The sequence below is a fragment of the Brassica napus genome, chromosome C9 (assembly GCF_020379485.1).
Source record: "Brassica napus cultivar Da-Ae chromosome C9, Da-Ae, whole genome shotgun sequence".
Taxonomy (NCBI): domain Eukaryota; kingdom Viridiplantae; phylum Streptophyta; class Magnoliopsida; order Brassicales; family Brassicaceae; genus Brassica; species Brassica napus.
Window position 1 is genome coordinate 5,955,062 of NC_063452.1, and position 15,378 is coordinate 5,970,439.

The 15,378-nt window shown below is 32.4% G+C and overlaps 1 long non-coding RNA gene and 1 pseudogene across 1 annotated transcript; both read left to right on the top strand.

Annotated features, from left to right (window-relative positions):
* The first annotated feature begins 1,512 nt into the window (after positions 1–1,512).
* LOC111210037 lies at positions 1,513–5,232 on the top strand (annotated as a pseudogene).
* A 3,272-nt stretch (positions 5,233–8,504) lies between these two features.
* LOC106413838 lies at positions 8,505–9,448 on the top strand. Its single transcript, XR_001282675.3, has 2 exons — positions 8,505–8,823; positions 9,248–9,448. It is a non-coding gene; the product is annotated as an uncharacterized LOC106413838 (long non-coding RNA).
* Positions 9,449–15,378: the final 5,930 nt, after the last annotated feature.

The following is a 15,378-nucleotide window of genomic DNA, read 5'->3' on the forward strand; positions in this document are numbered from 1 at the left end:
ATATATGCGAATAAATAATATATTTTGTTTTATATCTGGTTTAGTATGGTTACACTAAACTTGCAATAAAACTAAATAAAAAGGATAAATTTGTTAATTAAATTCGGTAGCCGAAGCTAAGTCGACAATAACATCAACATATATATACCCACTAATGATTAACTCACACATGTATAACGACTTACACGTGCTAGCTGCAATTTGCAGGCTTATCACACTCGAGAAATACAAAAGTATTTTTATAACAACACCGACGATGGCATAGCGCATATCTACATAGCATGTAAATGTTTGTATAAAAGTTCTATTTACCTACGCTATAATAATGTTATGTAGAAGTGAATACAGGTCTGGAAACAATATTGGATAAACTTGGATCGAAACTAAATAAAACAAGCGTTACAGTTGCTAGAATCAGATGTAGGCATCATTTTATGGAGAATTAAAATAACAGACTAATGCTTTTTGACGAAGTGTAATAGTGTAAAAGAAAACGATTTTATGTCATTGGTGAAACTCTGAAAACCGGTATGATACATGTTAATACTACAAGTAAAAAAAAATCAAGATTTAAGAAATACCAACGCCGGATTACAAATGGTAAAATTTGGTTTCATAGTTTGAGCTAAATATGTTAGCTCATGGTTGGGGAATACTATTTTGAAAATATTTTTTTTTGAATTTTAGCAAATGCCAACGCCGGATTACAACTTAAGAGTTAAAATTAAGAATTGTAAAGTGTGGACTAATGCAAACTATGCAATAAACCCACACCTCAATCAGTGCTGGTCCTGAGATATTCATAGTCCAATACGAAATACAAAACTGAAGCCTCTAGATAATATATAAAAAATATGTCGATAAAAAACTAAAGTTTATAATAAAAAAATTACAATATCTTCAAAACTAAAAAAAACTTATCAGTTCTTAAATATAGATTTTCTTGCATTTTTTCCTGCAAAATGATCCATCAAACTTTTATAATCAAGGTTCTTGATCATATTCTTTTCAATGGGCAAGATAGCCAAACCATTTAATCTTTCTTGTGAGATAACAAATTGTCAAATTGATATATTTATAAGTAATAACACTGAAAATAATAGGCCTTAAAATTTTGACAAAAATAGTAGGCCCCATACGTTTGTATCGAATGTTTTGGTTCAAGCCCGGGCCTGACCTCAATTGTACATTACAAAAAAAATACAATTCTACTACACAAATTTGTAATTACACAAATCATAAAAGAAGCGTACGAAAATCTGGTCCGAACCAAAAATGAACAAAATTCCATACATTTAATAACGAACTTAAGAATATATTTGACAAAATATCAAAATTCCGCGCGAAGCGCGGACTTCCCCTAGTACTCTCTAAACTAAAAAAAGAAGCACTAACTGATTCCAAATCTCCGAAAAATACACCTGTATTAACTCGTGATTCTTCCTAAATATAGAAATTTATTTTAAGCTAAAACCTTTCACTAATAACAACCTAAAAACATCTTTAATTATTAAGACAACAACGACCACCCAACGACAGAGAAAATAAATTCACCGACTGTAAAGAAAAACAACACACAACAATCAATCAAAGAAAGCAGACACATCTTCGAGATCAAACAAAACCAATCTCATTCATCGTCGCCTTCTCAACATGGCCGGAAGGGCAGCAATGCTCGTTAACCTCGGGACGGTTGTAATGACCGTTTTGACCCTGGCTAGTTTTGTCGAAGGCTTCGGTGTGAATTGGGGTAATATCGCATCACATCCGCTGAATCCTGACATTGTTGTTAGGATGCTTAAGGAGAACAAGATCAATAAAGTGAAGCTTTTTGACGCTGATTCATGGACGATGAATGCTTTGGCCGGTTCGGGCATGGAGGTTATGGTCGGAATCCCTAATAACCTTCTTGAAACTCTAGCTGATGATTACGGTAATGCTAAAGATTGGGTCAAAGAAAATATCACTGCTTACATGCGCAAGGATGGCGTCAACATCAAGTAACTTTACTAACATATTTTAAAATTCATTAGGCGTTAATCCAATGTTGGGATCAGTCTTGTCTCAGTTAGATAGATGTCTAGACAACAACTTAAACCAATTAATTAATCCTTTTTGTTATCTGATTGATTTAAATACCGGATTTGAGATCATCCGTTTTTAGGTGATAAATGGCTTCTGCCACGTTTATATCTTAACCTTTTTTTTTGTTTAAAACAAGTAGATGAATTGTTATAAACAAAAGCAAATTAAGCATGAAGAAAACAAAAACGCTTAAATAGAAAATAAATAAACACCCATATTATAGTTTGTATATTGATTATGAGAATAAAATATTTATAATTTCTTGGATCAATATATATAACCTCAAAATCAGATTTTTTTATATACTAAAGATTTTTTTCTAATCTTAAAAGACATACTGTTTGACTAATTCTTTCACACGATTGCCATGCTATGTAGGTACGTGGCTGTGGGGAACGAGCCGTTCTTGTCAGCATACAATGGATCATACTTGAAAACAACGTTTCCAGCTTTAAAGAACATTCACAGAGCGTTGAAAGAGGCCGGACATACCGATGTAATGAAAGCCACGATCCCACAAAACGCTGAAGTTTACCAATCAGCTAACGACAAGCCATCAGAAGGCGATTTCCGCAGCGATGTTAAGCAAATAATGCTCGACATCGTCAAGTTCTTCCATGATAATGATTTGCCTTTCACCGTCAACATTTACCCTTTCCTTAGTCTTTATCTGAACCAACATTTTCCCGTCGAATATGCATTTTTCGATGGTAATGGTCAGACCATTCCTGATAACGGAAAGAATTACGATAACGTGTTTGATGCGAATTACGACACGCTGGTTTACGCGTTGAATAAAGCTGGGATTAAAGATATGAAGATTATCGTTGGAGAGGTAACTTGATAAGCAAGTTGTTGATTATTAGATATGTCTATCAAGAATATTGATAGCGTTTCTTAAAAAAAAAAATTCTTTTATCTATAGGTTGGGTGGCCAACGGATGGTCATAAATATGCGACGCCGAAGCTAGCAGAGAAGTTCTATGCAGGACTTATGAAAAAACTTGCTAAGGACGTTGGGACTCCACTGAGACCTGAGAAATTAGAAGTTTATCTCTTTGGTTTACTCGACGAAGACATGAAGAGTATTCTTCCTGGACCATTTGAAAGACATTGGGGAATCTTCAGGTAATAGCTATTCAAACGTATATATATCGAGTTTCTTAATTTTTTCTTAACTGATTTCGTCACGCTCTAATAGTCTAATAGCATGCATGCGTTACAAATCATTACGGCAATCATTTATCAAAAGATTCAAAACCAATTCTAGCATCTAGAGTATTTTTGCAGAAACTTTTTAGTGTTTGATGTGTTTCCTTGTTCTGTTATTTCACTATTTCGATGTTCTATTATTCCACTCATCACATTATCATCATTACCAGTAAACTACTATTTTATAACCACTTATGTTATACTATGCTTAAACTATTACAACAAAAAAAATTATACCATGCATGTATTAAGATATAATGAGGAAAAATAAAACATCATCCATTGAGTTCTCGTTATATTCAATATATTTTCAACAGATACGATGGAACACCGAAGTTTATGTTAGATTTCACGGGACAAGGACGCAAGATCGTACCCGTGGCAGAAAAAGGTGTGCAATACTTAGATAAGCAATGCTGCAATGGTGCGTTGTAAACAAAGACACGATCAATCTAGATGAAGTTGGTCCGGACCTAGACTATGCGTGTTACCATGGTGACTGCACCGCGATGCTTTACGGGTCCACATGTAGTAACCTCGACAAAATCCAAAACATATCATACGCATTTAACATGTTTTTCCAGATTCAGGGCCAAGACGTTAGGGCTTGCGATTTCAGAGGATCTGCTATGATTACTAAGAACAATGCATCCGTCGGAAGTTGCTTGTTCCCTATTCAGATCGTCAGTGGAAGTGGTGATTTCAGGATCAGCTATGTGTTCGGAAGATTCATTGTCGCTGGACTTATTCTTCTTGGATTAGTCACAGCTATATAATTTGTTTGCTTGTTTTTTCACAGTTTTGGGATACTTACTATATTCGGTTAATTGTTATATGTTTGTTTGATAACATTTGAGTTAGTACTCCTATATGTTTAATAGATTGACATAATCAAATCATATCTCGTTTATTGTTATTTTTCGTTTGAGTTTTTTTAATAGTTTTTTTCGTTTGAAGGTAGTATGAATCAGATAAAAGTTCTAATTAAAGTTAGTATGAATCGTAGTACAAAATTAGAAATAATACAAAAATTAACAGAAAAGCTAGGTTGGATTCTTTGTTTGAGATGGGGTATCGATTCCATATAGGACTTCTCTTGAAAAAATCCAAGGTTGGATCATCGTATATCTTGGATTGTAAACACTTAACATGTGTTACTGAAAAAAAAACAAATATAACCATTTGATATATTAGGTTTAATAGCTGGTTGTGGCTAATCTGATAACCATATGTTTCAACATTTGTTAATAAGAATTCTAGTATTAAAATAATTATTGGTTTCATAAGAATCGATATTTTATATATTTATTGACAATTATGATGTGTTTTCTAATGCACTTCTATATGATATTTTATTTTTGATTAGCATCGCATAGTATATACACAAATAAGAAAGTAAATTACAAAAACATTTAATAATTTATTTTGTGTAGAAATTTTCAAATCTATTATAAAACCGACGAAAAAATCATAGATTGTAAGCGCTAACTTTAAAACAAATGTTTCGGTTTAATAAAAATCAAACTTTGGAACTTTCTTCCAAATTAGATTTCAAGGAATATAAGTATCACTGTTATATAATAAAATATAGTACTTTTTAGCATAAAGAAAGATGCACTTATTTTTTCTAATAGGGTCGGCGTTCATGAATATACACCTCTATCACTTTCACTCTTTTTTTTTTGCCGGCCTCCATCGCTTTCAAAATTAAAAGCAATACAAAAAAAATTAACATATGTAATTTCATTTGAACCTCACACTGGCACATTCCTTCACTCTTGACCAGCCGCCCGCCTGTTTCAGTCCTTCCTTGACAATATAGGATTTTTTTTCCTCTGCTTAAACTTACACATGACTCATAGTTTCTAAAGACCATCCTATTTCAGTTAAAGAAAACCCTACATATTACTAGATGATTTCAATATTCTTAACCATTTGCATGTAATCTTTATACGATATTACATCACATGAATTTATAACAAAGCCATATCACATAATAAAAAGCCACATCACATGTTTTCTGTTAATATTTATGTTTTAACACAATAAAGAGCAACTACTATATTGTGGTTAAAAACAATTAATAGTGGCACCAGGAAATTTCACCTTACCTTCAAGACAAGATTAAAGACCAATTTGAATCGTTGACTTAGGAAATTTTGGTCACTGTGGTCAGTGAGTGTAATAATATATCCTCGATACCTTGCTTAGCTATGAGCCATAACTTTTGTAAGGAAACACAACGAATCATAAGAAAACAGATGTAATCTTTTGTCAACCATGTCCATAAGAAACACGTTTCCTATCAAAAATGGACAGGAACTGTTTGATTTTTAAGTTTTTAATTTTTTTGAAACATATTGATGTATTTAATTATGGTACAATCAGTCTATAGGTAACCATTCTTTTACATTTGCATAAATAGATTGGACCGGATAGCCAAAATTTTTGCTTAAAAAAATTTTTAAACCAAAGTTAGGCCAGACACTCAAACTTAAGCTTTATCACAGTATCTCTAAAAAACATAGTTACATTTTCAGAATCCACGTTACCGAACACTAACTATGACGTCCGTGGACCTTATGCTCGTACGGGGACCTCAAGCTCTATATCCAAAACTCATTACTTAAACCGAAGCTTACTTTTCACCACCATGGATAGTCTCTCCATACGTCATTAGAATGACGTCATCTTCCTCTTCTTTCACACGTGGTGCTGAAGCACCTTTCTAGTAACCACGCTGAAATTGCTTGTAAATGTTTATTAATCTTATCTCTTAATTATCTTTCCTTACAACATAAAAATAAAAACTTTCGTAATATATTTGTAAGTTTATCAGTGAAAGATGCTGAGACGAAGGACCCGCCGAGTCATCGAGTTGCATTTAGTACGAGATCAAAGATTGATGTGATGGATGATGGTTATAAATGGAGGAAGTATGGGAAGAAATCTGTCAAGAACAACATTAACAAGAGGTAATTAATTAATAAAATAGTTTAATTGCTCATTTCATCTCATTAAGTTGTTGATTTATAATATTTTATTTAGTTGTTTTTAGAAATTAACATGTGGTTGATTGAACATTTTCTATCATCATCTTATAAATCTAGTGTTATAGAATGATGACTAATTAATTAGATCACATAGTGATTTGAATACTGTTTAATGGTCTTTTATTCAGGTCCGTCTCAAGTATTGTATGGGCCCTGCTTATATTATCTACCAACCCACTTCACTTGTATCAAACTACATATCACACATATGCATATATATTTTTGTATGTTTTTGTTTTTATACAGACATACCTTTGTAACTGATTAGTGATAAACTGACTAAAATCCATGGGTCATTCATCATCTAGATCTTATTTTGGCTCATGTATCATAGATAAAAGCACAAAAAACAAATCGCCCACATGTGTATATTCAATACATATATGGAGATCAGTCTGGATTTTTTTATTTATAAAAGTAACTAAGCTAATTAAGGGTGAATGAATGGTGTGAATATGTATATAGGAATTATTACAAATGCTCAAGTGAAGGTTGCATGGTGAAGAATATGTATATAGGAATTATTACAAACTAGATAAGGCCCGTGCGTTGCAACGGGTTTTGTTTGATGTTTTAATAAAAACATAAAAATAATAAATCATTTTATTATAGATTGAGGATTTTTTTTTTTGTTTGCATAAGCTGTGAGATATTTATTTATAATTACAAACTCATTTACACACATAAATCCCTATTAGTATTTGTATTTATAATCATGGTGCATAAGTAAATTGTTATCAACTTTGTATTTAAGGTTAGAGAAAACACTCATACCTAAAAATTTAAACCAAACTCAACCAAAGTAAAAATTAAAATGAAAAAATTGAAAGCTAAATAAGGTCAATCTAGTTAGTGACAATATTATACGGGAAATTACCAAAAATACCACATTCTTAATACCACTTTTGTTCTCACTTTTAAAAAGAAAAAAAAACACTTATAATCCTAAGGTTAACTAATCTAGACTAAGGGTTTAGAATTGAGGGGTGGGGTAGGTTTTAGGAATATGAAATTTAAGATTCTAATAAATATATAAATAAATAATTAATTTGTTTAATTTTTTTTTGTGTTAACTAAATATAGTTAACTCATAGAAGTTAACATAAATATATATATGTTAACTAATACCGAGATTCATAAACTTCATTATTCATTTAAGAATTTTCAATCATATGGCCAAGATTAACCGAGCAACCATTATCATAGCTGAAACTAATAGAAATAATAAAAATTAGTATATTAAATTTTCTTCAACTAATTAGAGTTAACTAATAAAATAAACATCCAAATCTTTTTATTAGAATTTAGTTCAGAAGATGCTGATTCGAAAATTACACTTTGATATCTCTTGCTAAAAGACTTTCATGATAATAACAATACTATCACATTTCACAGCGCGATATATATCTTCAAATAGTTATACTTGTCCGGCTCACAATGTTGCTTTTATTTCAATTTCAATTTCACTATATAGAATAGAGTTTTTGTAGAAAAAAAGGAAAAAAAAACTGAAATTGCTTAATGAAATTGGATTAATAATTCATAGAGAAAAAATGCTACAGTTATTTATAGAAAAATATCTCTTTAACAATTAAGTTAGAGTAATTATTTGAACATCGGTTTTTTCATATTATTGATATACTAATTACACATCTGTAACAAAAAAGGTTATATATATATATATATATATATATATATATGTATATAAATGCATGAATGTTATCATCAAATTAATAATTTCTTGTATCTTTAAGTTGAGTAAAATCTTTGTAGTTGAAATCAAATTTTTTTCACAGAGTATTTGAGGTAATGGTTGTTTCACACATATGCAGTTGTTGTTTTCTCAATCACTCTTATCTGAAATTTATGATCGGAGACTTTATAGTTCTTGCTGTAATCCTTTCAGTTCCAAAAAAAAGAATAATTGTAATCTTTTTTGGATTATGATTTCTTAAACATAAAATTTACTATTTTAATAAGAAAGTTTATTATTATTTGGAAATATTTGAAATACTTGTTTTACATTTTTTGTTTAGATTCGAAGAAAAAGAAAACTACAATTAAACAGTCTTTAACAATTTTATTTTGTAGAAGATTTTATAAAAGGATAATTACTATCAAACAAATTTTTACAATTATATTTTATTTATGATTTTAGAAAACGAAAATTAGTATTAAGTAAATTATTATACTTTTTTTTGTTTAAGAATTGTAAAAAGGAAAAAAAAATTAGAAAAAGGAAATTATTGTCATATCGAACTCGATCGGTTTCTAATCTCGATTTTGATCTTAGATTATCACTCTAGCTTGATCTCGATCTATTTCATAGTTAATGGATGGTTGTGTTCGTCTTTGTATGTAGTGAACCCGGATCGTTTTCCTTCAATTGGAGGAAGAAGATCGCACCACCAAGGAGCTGTTGGTGGTTATTCTCCTCCTCTTCGCCGGAATGTCACCGTGCTTCCAGATAAAGGTATATCTCCAATCTTTTGAAAACTATCTTTTAGATCTGAAGAATTTGTACTAGTCTGGTTAAATTATCTCTAGAGTATCCCGGTTGGTGTCATATATATTCTTAGATCTGACATTTAGATCATCTCTGAGCTGAGCTAGTTCAATTTCATATTCTCTTCGTATGCAGTGACGATCATGGATCGTTTCCCATCTCCATTATTTAGTAGTCTGGTTAAATGATATGTTATAGTATCTCGATTGGTTTCATATATACTCTTATACTCTTAGATCTGACATTTATATAATCTCTGAGCGAGCTCATCTCGATCAGTATCATTTTTAATGATTCGAGTTCTCCTCTGTACGTCTTCTTCTTTTTGATTCATTTCTTATTCGTTTTGAACAATTGTATTGATTAAAATTGTTGTTTCTTCTCTTTGTAGGAAACCTGAAAGATGCTTCTTGGGAAACTTGAGATTCTTCGTATGGAACACGTTTTACTCTGCTTGCATATTTTTTTGCTGAACGTTATAATGTTGCTTAACGTATTTTGTGTTGTTATGCAATTATCCCTAAATACCTACTTTATACTTCGTGTAAAATGATATTTTAACAGCGGTTGAAATTTTTAATTGTTTTTGTTCTGGAGTCTGTAGAACTAGAAAAAAAAAAATCTTAGTAGGTTGTTGACATAATTTATCATTTTCTCTAACTACGTTTCCTACTTTTGTCTTTACTCATTGGTTTCTTTTTACTTTCTAATAATTCCAAAGTTTCCCTTTTCTTTTCCTGTGATTTTCATTCTATAATTATATATCTCAATGAGCATTTTCAACAATAATTGATTTAAGTTTTGAATTCGTTTGGTAATTTATGACATTTTATTAACATAACCATTTCTAACTTCATATCAATGTTAAAATGAAATCTATAATTTGTTTTTGTTGGTTCTATTTCCAAATTATATGACAGCTTAAAATCTCATAAACCTGGGTTGAAAAAAGAGAGAAAAACCTAAAAACTCCTAAAACCATTTTCCCGACATTTCTATGCCCAGTTGAAAAATCGGATGAATCTTTTTAATAAAGTCAAATGACAATATGGTCGAATGGTACAGTGAATGTAGAAAAATGATAAATCTTCTAAGTTTGATATCTATTATTTTAAATTTATTTATTTGTGTGATCAATCAATATAAATATTTAATTTTCATTGTAATTAATCAGATCCGACTGGCACTGACAAGTATCCTAGTTATTAAAAAAAAAAAGAATAAAATAAAGATAGTTAATAGTGTGCTCAGACTAGAACCTAGGAGTATCTCTCAGAAGTCTGAACCATATGCTTTACTCATTGGTTTCTTTTTTGTTTCTAGTAGTAATTCCAAAGTTTCCCTTTTCTTTTCCTGCGATTTTCATTCTTTAATTCTATATCTCCAGTCATGTCTGATGAATAAAAGTACTGTCCAAAGAAAGTCCATAACATCATTAATCAACCCAAATAAGTTCAAACAAAATGACCAAAGATGATAAAATGTACATCATTATCGACAATATACATAACCTCGTTTCTACTGAAATCTAGTAGCCTATTAACCGAATTAGATATCCTTGTCACATTCCTTGTTGTATCTAACCTCACCACGGTACTCCTAGTCTGATTTTGTCTCTACTTTGATTGTACTCACACTCCAAAAGCATTACATCAATCATTTTCCTTCCCTTTTAACCGCAATTCTCCTCGTACTAGTTGAGACCTCGTATCGTTGCCTCTATAAAAAAAAACACCATCGTAGCCACAGGTTCTTCGCTGTGTTTGGTTTAATGAGACCAACCCCATAACATGTTCAAATGCGAATGTGAAGACCAAACCACACCAAATTCCCAAGTAGATTAGGTCCCAACCAATTCCAGAAGCAGACCCGCGTACAATCCAACAGGGACCAAACACACAATGAGAGACCAAATACCTAACTTCTTTTTTTTTTTTTTTTTTTTTTTTTTAAACTGTATAGGTTGAACTTTTTATAGTGACTGGGCTCACCCCGAAGGGCCACCTCGCCAGAAACCGTATCCCACGTTCAGTACTGGCCGTAGCCCACCTGACGCAGAGTTTTTTTAGCTAACCCAGTTCCACCCCGCTTTCTCCGAGTATCGAACTGGTGACCTCGGGTAGTCGTGTGTGAAAAACATTCAGTACTGCCGCTAGGCCACCTGACGTTCTCAAAAACTGTATAGGTTGAACTTTTTATAGTGACTGGGCTCACCCCGAAGGGCCACCTCGCCAGAAACCGTATCCCACGTTCAGTACTGGCCGTAGCCCACCTGACGCAGGGGTTTTTTAGCTAACCCAGTTCCACCCCACTTTCCCCGAGTATCGAACTGGTGACCTCGGGTAGTCGTGTGTGAAAAACATTCAGTACTGCCGCTAGGCCACCTGACGTTCTCCCAGATACCTAACTTCATTGTCTATTTATCTTTATATTACCTTTGTTGGCTCAGCTTGGAACGCTGGTGATGGAAAGCAATTTTGTAGCGCCGAGCCCGATCCTCAGAGCGTGGCAGAGGCTAGAACAGAGTTGGCAAAATCCAAACAGTTTTTCGTATTTCAACGATGTTCAACCTCTTTCTGTTTCCTTCCAAGTATCATACTCTGAGGAGCCATAGAGACAAACAACCAATAATAATTGAGAACAAAGAGATAAAATTGAAAGTGTGATAGATAGAGAAAACTTTTTAGATTAACCTAATCCCTTTTTTTTAATAGTAAGTATTCCATAATACCTCCTATCTCCCTTCTGTGAAATCCCCATTCAATATCAAAAATCGAATCCCATTGATAACCAAATTTCGAATCCAATTTCTGAGTCATCAAAAAAAAGATCCACAATCCATATAATCTCTTTAACATTATCACCAGAATACCTTTTGTGATTCTGTAATTTCGTCTTGATGTTGACTAAATCTAGATCTCTTTTCTTTAAATTCGGATCCGTTCTGATACTCCCGGATTCGAGTTAGCATATCTATCTATCAAGTTAATTCTTGTTTGCGGAGCTACATCAAATTGATTTTTTTTAAAGGAAATATTTTTTGGGTAGACTTATTATTTTAAAATGTTAAATTAAATGATGATTTGATAGGTTTATTGATATTTTATTTTTTCAAGAAGATTTTCAATATTGTGAAGCTTAACTTTAAAAATCCAATGTGATTTCAATTATTCTAGACTTTATTTTTAAAACATTTGTATCCTTTAAACAATGATTTGTTATTTTTATATTAATTTTCTAAAATAGTATACGGAGTATTTCTACTAAATAGACTATTTTCAAGTTTTTATCCTAAAAATAGATCACAAAGAAGAAAATGACAAAAATGTTTTATTTAATAGGTAAAAAGATCTTAATACCTTAGATATATAAATACAAATAAATAAATAAAAAAGAAAAAAAATATAAATATTTTTTTATAGTTTCAAATTATATGTTTTCAAATTCGAATTTTTTTTTATCAATTTTTTTTGTGATTTGAAATACTTTTTAAAATTATTTTTTAAATCTTTATTTTCAAATTTTTAATACTTACTTTTTATTTTATAAAATTTTAAAACTTAATCTCAAATCTCCACCTCTTAACTAAGGTTTGGATAAGTTAACTCTAAATGTATAAGTGTATATTTGTTTTTTTAATGAAATATTTTGGTCATTTTTATCCTAGTGTATATATGTGACAAAAAAAATTTTAACGCTATTCTAACGTATTTCTCTAGTATATATTTCACATTGATTCTTTTTATTTTAAAGTTCTGTTTCTTTTAGTGCGTAAGAAATCTACATCAACATTGCTTCGATTTTGACTATTAATATAATTTATGAGGTAAATTATAGTTATACAACTATACGATTTTTATAATATAATTAACTTTAATATTTTCATAGCTATAGTGCTATATAAATATGTAATTGCTATATTATATGATTTTAATCATACATATTTTACTGATGTCGGCTAACATATTATATTATCATTTCTAGAATGGTTAATTATGCTATAAAAATATACTTTTATAGTAGTTAATTTAATTTTAAAACTATATTTTATACAAAAACAATCAATAAAAAGTAAAATATATAAAATCTATACTATATTAAAAGGGATATATGAGCTCCATTGAGCCTATCCACCTCAGCATGGAAAATCATCCAATAGGATGAGTTCTTTTTGCCATGTCATTCGTTCATTCACACAACACACGGACCTCTCCGTTTCGTCTTCCTCCCATTACACCACTTTCGATTCTCCTTCGCTTCCACATCTAAGTCTCATAAAGTTCATTTGCTTATCATAAAGTATCATCTAGCATCGAGCGAATCATCTTTCACGTTTCAATCGAATCCACACGGTGTTTCTGGTTCAGCCTCGAGATCGAACCGGAAACCGCCGTTGAAGATCGAGCCGCCGAACAGAACCGAGTGGATCCAATTCGCAACCGCAAATCCCCAGCCAGAGCAGCTTCCCGTACATGTGTCCGCGGAAGAGAAGATGCATTACAGAGGAGTGAGGATGAGGCCGTGGGTGAAATTCGCGGCGGAGATCCGAGATCCGAACCGTCGGGGAACTAGGGTTTCGCTCGGGACGTTTGACACGGAGATCGAAGCCGCTAGGGCTTACGACCAAGCAGCGTTTAAACTTCGAGGGTCTAAGGCCATTGTGAATTTCCCGCTTGAGGTAGGGACGTGGAATCAACACACTGACGTTGGACAGAACAAACGGAAGCGAGACGGAGAGGAAGAACATACTTTTACGACAACCCGTTGCACCGGAGAAACCGTTCTCTCCAACCACCACCTTTCCCCGCCGATCTCGCCGACGTCCATCGCTCATCTCGCGAGAAAGCAAACAATCGGATCTTTACTTTCTTACTCAACCTATATTAAGAGGCTTGAGGTCCGTCAATTCATATAATGAGATTAATAGCCATTTTATGTTGTTTGCTAATATGAAAAATGTCTCTTTAGGCATTACATCATCCATTCACAGCTCCTAGGCCTGAATATATGGATGACTTACCTTCTGCACGAGCTCTTGCCTATGACATGGTCTATAATGGCGTCGAGGTACATAAACAGCTTGGCCATTTTACTTTTTCATGGAACAATGTTTTTGGAGATTGTTTTGATACACTGTCTTGATGTATACTAGATTGGTGGAGAAAGTTTAAGGATATATAAGCGGGATGTCCAAGAAAAGGTTCTAGAGATCATTGGCATCTCAAGAGGTTATAATCACTTTGTTTGATTGATTATTACAGAAAAGCCTTTTCTCATGCTGTTTTCTACAAACAGGCTGAAGCAAAGTTTGGCTATCTTCTGGAGGCTCTTGACATGGGTGCTCCTCCTCATGGTATGTCAATAACTTGATGCCACTCTTGTGATGATGATGATGATGATGATGAACAAGATTGTTCAAGCATGATTGTTTGCAGGTGGAATTGCTAATGGATTAGATAGGATGGTAATGATGCTGGCAGGTGCGAGTTCCATAAGGGATGTAATAGCTTTCCCAAAGACAACCACTGCGCAATGTGCACTAACCAGAACTCCCTCGGAAGTCGATCCAAAGCAGCTCCAATATCTCTCCATCCGCACCAACTAATAGCGATCTCATCACAAGCATCATTTATGTCTTTAATGCTATGAGAAGAGGAGTAAGTAGAGATGTGGTAGTGGTATATCTCACCTTTACTAACCTGGTTCATGTGATTGATTACACATGAAACTCATCACTTGCATCAAATTCTCTTTACTTTTTTTGGTTTTGTTTTATTATTCTGACAAAGTCTTCTTGCAGACTAAGGTATTGGTTTAGAGCAAAGGGAAAGCTTTCTGATGACCAAGCCTTGCATCGGTAAGTACCTCCACCATCTACTTCATATGTGTAAATCACCTGAACCATAGCTATTATTCGTTTGGTAACATCCCTCTCAGCGTCTAAAAAAAGCAACAGTCACTGGAGACGAGTGAACTGATGGTGTTTATAGGATCATTGATTGATAAATTTAGATCATAGTTGAGACTCTTAAAATATCATCAGACTTTTTAAATAACATTGACAAATTTATAGAATGCTGTTCTTTCTGAAAGTTGGATTTATTTGTGCATAGCAAATTGATAATCTGACAAGCCACGTTGTTATACAGATGTGTTGTGGCATTTGCTTCGGATTTGATATTTGCAAGTATCAGTTTGAACCCTCGCCGTATAGCTGGTGAATTCTTCTTATAACAAACTGCTGACAGTATTCGTAAGTAAATAATAATAATTGCATCTTCCAATTTCGAATGATAAGTCGTATTGTTCTAAAAAAATTCAAAAGCCTTGCAAAACTTAAGATCAAAAGTCTTGAAGGAACGTAAATTGGAAATTCCTGAAAACACAACAACCATATAAACGATGAATTTTTTTTTTAAATACATAACTCATATATCGTTTTGATAACCTAATAAAATAGAAATTAAAATATATTGTAGTATAATTACATATAAACTACAAAATTAAGAATTTCACTATAGA